Raw genomic sequence first — 6612 nt, 5'->3', positions numbered from 1 at the left:
TTTTAGGACAGATAGAGGAAGTTCTGAAATGAAATAGAAAATAATGGAAGTTATAGTGAATTAAGTTTAGAAGTTTGCTTTCATATATTTTATCTTACATAACACATAGAAACATACACAATAAAAGACCACAACCGAGCAAATACCAAATATATATATATATATGTGTGTGTGTGTAAATTACAGAGTATATGTATTAAAAACATAAATTAAACATGGTATTTATTAATTTAACTATCATAATTTATTACAAGTTTAATTACTTTACTATCATAATTTATTATTAGTTAATTAATGCTAGTTTAATACATTGAGGCACACTGTTATTTATATAAACTCATAGTTCTAAGAACTTATTTAAGGCAATGAAGAATAATCCATCCCTTACATTTGCATAGCAAGGAACAGTATGAGAAAAAAAATCGGTGGGGTATAATATTATTTAAAGGCGAAAATATATTTAAGCGATCTAAAAAACGGAGGAACCAAAAGATCCGAGAGGGAAGTAGCGCGATGCCCCAAATCCCCAATTTTTCCTCTCACGAGATTCCTCAAAACAAGATAAGAGGGGCTTTGTAGGTGATGACAGACGTGAACTGATAACGTTGGCGTCTCTTTGGAATTGTAACCACAAAGGAAGCCACAAGCAATGAGCAATTTCAAGTATTGTTTAATGCTAAAAATTGATGAAAAAGTAAAATTAAATTATTTAAAGGTACTTATTTATAGAAATTTGATTTAGTTTAGATGAAAGAAGGGTACTTATCTTAAAATTCCAGGCTTTCGTAGTCCGCACATTGTCCGCTGTTTTATTGTCATCAACATCGGAGGTTAAAATCTTTGAAAAAGGTATAGGTTTTGTAGAAAAAACACTATTTCAAAGTAATTTAATTGATAATCACTAAGGGAAAAGGAATGTTTTTCACTTTTATACAGAGCGCTGCGAAGGAGCAGCCGCTTGCCTCGGTGATCGCAGCACCCTCCAATAATCCGAATCATAATCATAATAAACATTACGCTTCACTTAAAACTCGACAATGGTTACAGTGCTGAGTAAAATCAGCAGCTATAAATCATTTACTATCCTTTATTGCTGTTATTTCTATATTCTTTAGCCCATTAAATATCTCTAAATTTTTATTGTTGTTATTTTGGTTAGCCTAGAAGGACTATTCGTCTCAAAACGGGATTTTCCGTTGAATCACTATAATAAGGCTCTAGAGGTATATATACTATAAAAATCTGAATCCCTTTTCAAACTGTTGCTACGAAATATTATCGCCCTGTATTACATTTAAAGAAATTAAAACATGAAGAATTTGTATGAATGTAGGCACGCTTTTCGCACTGTGAAAAACCAGCAATACCTAGAGCCATCAAATATTGAATAACGCAGTAGCGTACCGACGGAGGAGGGCAAGGAATTTATGATGCCCCGGGCGCCGCTAGCAGAGGAGCGCCAAATGGTTTCCAAACAAGATTTTCATCATATCACTGATTTTTTCGGGGGGGGGGGCGCCAAAAAGGTATTTTTTCCTAGGCGCCAGTTATGATCGCTACTCCACTGGAATAACGTAGTGCTCCACTCGAATATGGACACCTAGAAGCCCAAGTTTTTTATTGTTATTTCATATTTTGTAAAACTTTAACGAATTTTTTATTTACAAACTCAATGGTTTCAAAGCGAGCAATAGCAACACTGTGCAGGAAAATAATTTTTATCTCCAGCGCACGAGAGTGACTATCGGTAATTCTAAAGATAGGGTATTCTTTCCTGAAGAATACCCCTAAAGATATGCTATTTATAAATATTTTTCTGTGTATTTCAATTTTTGTAAAATTTAACGAATTTTTGATTAACAAACTTAACGATTTCAAAGCGAGCAATGGGAACACTGTACGGCCAAAAAAAAATGTTTATGTCCAGCAAGCGAGACTGTCTATTAAAAATTCTAAACGTAGGATGTTTTTAAATATTTTAGCCCAAAGGATCATTAGCCTAAATGCTCTCGAAACGTGCATGTGTATGTAAATAGGGGGAAAATAAGCGTTCCTTTGGGCATAATATAAAATAAGCTTTGAGATACTTTTAACTTTTAACTTTAGCGCAATTAAATTACTTTGAAATTTGCGCTTTATTTTTACAATTTTATGTTTCTCCCTCTTCATGTTATTTAGCTTCGTTACACTAAAGCATATAAATGTTTTCACACAGTAGTTTTTACTCATAAATATGCCATATAGAATTATGCTCAGAAAAACAGTTATAGCATTAAACTTCAGAAATATTATAAATTGAGTTAAAAATGTTTCTTATGGCCAAGCACTTGAAGGTTAGTGCTTCTGGGTTCAGTTTCTAAAGGATAAGGTTCGTATTCATGTTACATGCAGTGAGTTTTAGGTAAAATAGCTGATTACTCATGGGCAGAGCTCTGGGAAAACTTTCTTTCCAAGGGCCTTCCACAGAGGGAAAACTATAAAATCGGCCATGCAGGCAGCTCGTGCTAATTGGCTTCGAATCCAGGCTAAACTTCAAATGTTCAGTCGTCTTTCCCATATACTACTACTATGCTCTTTGGAGTTTAAATGCATTAAATATCCGTTATTTGGGTCGCACGAGTTGTCATTGTTCTCACTGTTTTCACAGGATTCATCTAGAAGTTCAACCGAACATCATACACCTGTGGTATCGCCAGGGGTACCCGTAACACGGGTTCCCAACCTAAAGTATGCGTATCCCTGGATATCCGCGACGGCTTAAACAGGATATGCGAAAAAATTAACCGTAATGATAAAAAAAAAAAAAAAAAAAAAAACGAAATATTATCATTAATACTGATAAAGAAAATGTTTAAAAAATTTAATTTATTATTGAATAAAAGGGTAAGCAAGCAATAAAATGAATAAAAGGGCAAAGTAAAATAAATATAATTTTACTCTGCAGAACAACTTCATAAAAAATAAATAAATAAATAAATAAATAAAATAAAAAAACAAAATCTGAAATGTTTCAGATTTTAAATTACGTCCAAAGGGGCGTTTTTTTAACATTTTGTGTGTTACCTTTCTTTATTAAATATCATGTTCCTCGCACTTAAACCATAAGATCCAGTGCAACAGCAATATCGCAAAATAGTTTTAAAACGAGCATATCTTTAGAATTTCCGATACAGAGACTCACGCGCTGGAGATAAAAATGTTTTTTCTGCACAACGTTGCCATTGCTCGCTTTGAAATCCTTGAGTTTGTTAATCAAAAATTCGTCAAAGTTTTAAAAAATAGGAAATCGATCATAAAACAAATTTCAAATTTCAAATTTGGTCTTCCACATGCTCATATTCGTTGGAGCATTACGTTATTCAAAATTCGATGACTCTATGTACCGTTGTTTTATCACAATACGAGAAATATATATACATTTATGCAGATTTTTCATTATTTAATTTCTTCAAATATAATGCAGGACTCTATCATTTTGTGGCAACAGTTTGAAAAGTGAACCGACATTTATCCGTCCGACGCAAAATGCCAAAACGAAACTAATAGTCCTTCGGGATTCAAATCCCTTTGGACTAATAAATAAATAAATAAATAAATAAAAATAAAAATAAAAAAGTGTATTACATATAACAAAATTAAAATGAAATAAGCAGTATCCCTTAATACAAATGTTAATTATCCTAATAAATAACTTAACCATATTCCCGTTGCCTTCTTTCCACAAACGTCCAGTATCCAAGAGAAACAGTTAAATTTAAAAAGGCACAGAATTATCGCCCTCATTTTTCCAAGTGGCAACAGTGCTGATTTTCCACAGTCAGCAGTCCAGTATATAATTGAATGAAAAACTGTTGCCAAAACCACATTTCTAAAAGAATAAAACTATTCAAATTGATACGATAAAATCGAAAAGATGAAATAAAAAAATCTGATTCGAATTTTGAAAAAATCGCTTTGAGGTGCACTGGCTCTTGTCTAGATGCACCTAATACCAAATTTCATAGCCCTGGGTCTATTAGCTTACGCGCAGCACGAACGAAAGATACACAGACTCTTCTTTTATTATATGTAGTGATAACACAAAATGCCATTTTAGGACTAGCAGTCGCTAACGCCATTTGGACTAATAAATTATTTAATTTTTATTTTTTCCAATTGCAGGTTCTATCGTTTATAAGCGTTGACCACTACAAAAACTGGAAGTGATGGTCTCTTTATTAGTGAGACATTTAATTTAGGTGGGCCATTCCGCCCAAACGGGTATAGTGGTTGGAGGAACCGAGTGCGATACCAAAGGACCTGGGTTCGAATCCTGGAGAAGGCCTGGATGTAAATTGTCTATCCCCTCATAGGATGTAACCGTGGCCGCCTATTAGGTGCCTCCATCACAAAGTGACCACCACTTCTGGCCTTAGTAGCGGCAAAAGACTAAAAATGGTTAGTGCCCGACATAAAAGGACAAATTACATCCATATCTTCACCAGGAATCGAACCCGGCCCTTTTGGTAAGGCAGTTAGAGTCGCTAATTACTCTCCCGTCTGGGCGGCAGTTATTCAGGATAATAATATATAGATAAAACTCATGCAAGAGTTTCAAAGAGAAACAGCAACGAATAAAAAATGCCTCCAATAAAAAGCACTTCCAAGCTACAATCGTCATGAAAATTTCAGAAATCATCCAGCCTGTGAACTAAACAACGAGTACAGAATGAAACGATTTGTAATCTCCCAAACATGGCTTAGAAAAGAGTTGAATACGCTCATGATATTTCCACAAACAGATTTGCAACGTAATATATTTAAGAGTTAAGAACGGACATGTATAAATAAGGACATTATCGATCACTAACAATAAGAATAACAAATATCTTGTACGAGTAGCCAAAGGGCTTTTTTTATTTGATTATAACAAAGCACTCGTGGGCTATCTATCTAAGGTGAGACATGCATTCGTGGATAACTTTCTTACAGAAATTGGTTCGTATCCACATTATATTTAGGGAACTCTACGAAAGCGTCCATGCAGCCAGCCTGTTCGCGTGGAATGGAATCCAGGTCAACTGCCAGTGTTCAGGGACTTTACCGTTTGGTCACTGGTGGGCTCCAAATGGATTGCAAACCTCATGTTTTGGTACCAATGATAGTGATGGAGATGAATTAAAAGATAGTATTCCATTGCGATATCAAAGCAACAAAAAGCCTTAGCAATAATAGCCAAAAGAACCAAGAGTTCCAGCAATATGTCCCGATTCCTGAGACAATGAAATAATAGAACATCAGGTGGCAGGAATTCACCCTCATATGGACACCAAAATAACCAAAGTTTACAATATTCAACTCGGAGACAATAGAATGCCTTAAATTTTATTTTCCAAGAGCCGCTCCTCGACTTTAAGAATTTTTTCGTGCACCATAATTTTGAGAGTCTTTCCGGGATAAGTTTAAATTAGTTAAGAATACATAAAATTATTCATTTGATTTCATAGTAGGAATTATATATTGTTAGCGGGTTTAGATCAATGGTTACGTATGCATTCGAAGTGCATTAATGAATCTTCAATTTCTGCTTTTTGCTTTGTCTCAAGTTTGACGACAAATTAAGGTTCAAATAAATTAATTACCGTAATTTCCGGAAGAAAGGCCGCATCAGCGTAAACGCGGCACTCGAGAAAAATGGCGGGAAAAAAATTAAAATTACACAGAAACGCCGCATCAGCGTAAACGCCGCAATAGATTAAATTGAGCGTGACATCGTCGTGGGCCGTATAGATGCAAAAACTCAACCTAAGTCCTGATATATGACATACCAGTTAAGAAAAATGCATGAAATGAAACCATAACTCAAAAATAAATTAAAGGTAAGAAATGTATAGCTTCTGTGCCCTTTAGAGACATTTTCAAAAATTTTCCGTTCCCTTCTTACTTAAAAACTATCCAACAAGTACTTGTACCCAAACTGATGGGATTTGTATTTGGCAGAATGCCAAGAAAAATCTATTCATGCTGAAGGAGAAATACGTCAGAGTTCGTTATTGCGAAGCAGGTGGTGTCGTGTCCGCATTTGAAAAAAATTGCAGAAAAGGCAGGGGTGGGGAGAGGATGGGTCCTGGAAGATTCATCGAATCACAGAGGAGAGAGACTATTCAAACCGATGAGAATGTTGATTTGAAAGGGGGAAGAATGTTATTGTTCTGAGGTCTCGTTTAGGGTGAATAAGGCATGTAGGTCCGTTCAAGGGAAAGAATGTAAACAAAATAACGTTCGCAAAAAGCAACTGAGTAATCTTTTGTGTGGGAACAGCACCAGTCTATGCACAATGGCAAGGCCATCCAAACTATGTACAATGACCATCATAGGAAATATTTTATTTTCAGTGCACCTAAACGCCGCATGGGTAGAAACGCCGCACCCGCTGAAAATTTAAGTTTTAAACACTTAAACGCCACGGCGTTTCTTCCGGAAATTACGGTATTATTAATGTAGTTGTGCTGTAAGATCTTTTTTCATATGCTACTGCAACTCCCTTTGATGTACATATAAGACAAGCCGTTATGTAGATGAATCATATAATTTAATTTCTGACGTGAAATATTACCAATATAATTTGTTTGT

Source organism: Stegodyphus dumicola, chromosome 9 (assembly GCF_044657685.1).
Source record: "Stegodyphus dumicola isolate Sdum_Otavi_A_Nest chromosome 9, ASM4465768v1".
Taxonomy (NCBI): domain Eukaryota; kingdom Metazoa; phylum Arthropoda; class Arachnida; order Araneae; family Eresidae; genus Stegodyphus; species Stegodyphus dumicola.
This window is presented reverse-complemented; position numbering follows the sequence as displayed.